Consider the following 1256-nt stretch of genomic DNA (forward strand, 5'->3'; position numbering starts at 1 on the left):
GGCAGATTTGAGTGAGTTCGGTATACTGTTCCCTATTGCTCAAGTATGACTCCAGGAGTTTTAAAACATTGCCACGTATGCCATAGGCTCCCAACTTCTGCACAAGTATTGAGTGATCTACATAGTCGAACGCCTTTGTCATATCCATAAAAATGGCACAGATATGTTTCCTTTTATCCATTCTAGAAATCACAGGATATACCAAGTCGTAAATAGCCATGTTAATTGTCTTCTTCCTACGGAACCCATTTTGCTCACTAGCAAGTAAATTGTATTTATCCAGATAAACATACAAAGCATCGTAAATTATCTTTTCGAATATTTTAGAAAACACGGAAGTAATGGCTATTGGTCTGTGATTTTTAATATCATTTTTATCTCCTTTTTTGTGCAAGGGTTTAACGATGATTCTTTCTCCTTTGGATTAGAAGTCATGAAACACGGGGTGTTTGTTTACATTTGATTTGTTTTGATTCCCACTTCCTAGACGAAGCAAGTCATTTGAAACGTATGAATGGACTGTAATTTAAAAAGCAAACGAAGAAACAATATGATACAGGTAAAATATAATATTTTGACACACAACACAAAGCAATATGACAACTAAAAATATACAATAATGACATGAAATACATAAAAGAAAAATATACAAAAAAGAACTTTAAAAAACACCAAACAGTACAAATCTCCAAGAAGTTTGCAACACCATTTATAGAAAACCTAAACGAGTATTTTTTTTTAAAGTTTTACTGGTGCATCTGGATAGCGTGCCCTAGGGCACAGGGATTAGAGTGCACAGCTGTGCACTCTAATCCCGAGCTAATGCACTGATTCACACTTGTGTGCGCAATTACTATCATTACCGGTGCGTGCATGTGTGCGTGCGACCGCAGAGTTGATGGCGCTTATTGCAAGTTTTTGTTTTAAAAATGCTTTTTAAGACTAATAAAGGTTTAAGTATTTAATATTTACCATTTTCTCTTGGTGTAAAATATTAAATGTTTGTACAGTATTTTGCTACATGGAACCCGTTATTCCATGGAGGCATGAATTATTGATAAGCGACAAATTAGGTCGAGTAAAAAGTTTTTCATTTCAAAATCTTTAATTTAACCATCTGATATTCCTTTTACACTTTTTGGTAAGCCAAATGGAAGGTTAATGTAATGTCGTATCAGGAACTCAAAGCATTAGCCTCTGCTTGAGGTGGGGTACTTATACATCAGTGGCATAGCGTCAGATATTTCCGTGGTAAA

This window comes from Choristoneura fumiferana, chromosome 2, assembly GCF_025370935.1.
Source record: "Choristoneura fumiferana chromosome 2, NRCan_CFum_1, whole genome shotgun sequence".
Lineage (NCBI taxonomy): Eukaryota > Metazoa > Arthropoda > Insecta > Lepidoptera > Tortricidae > Choristoneura > Choristoneura fumiferana.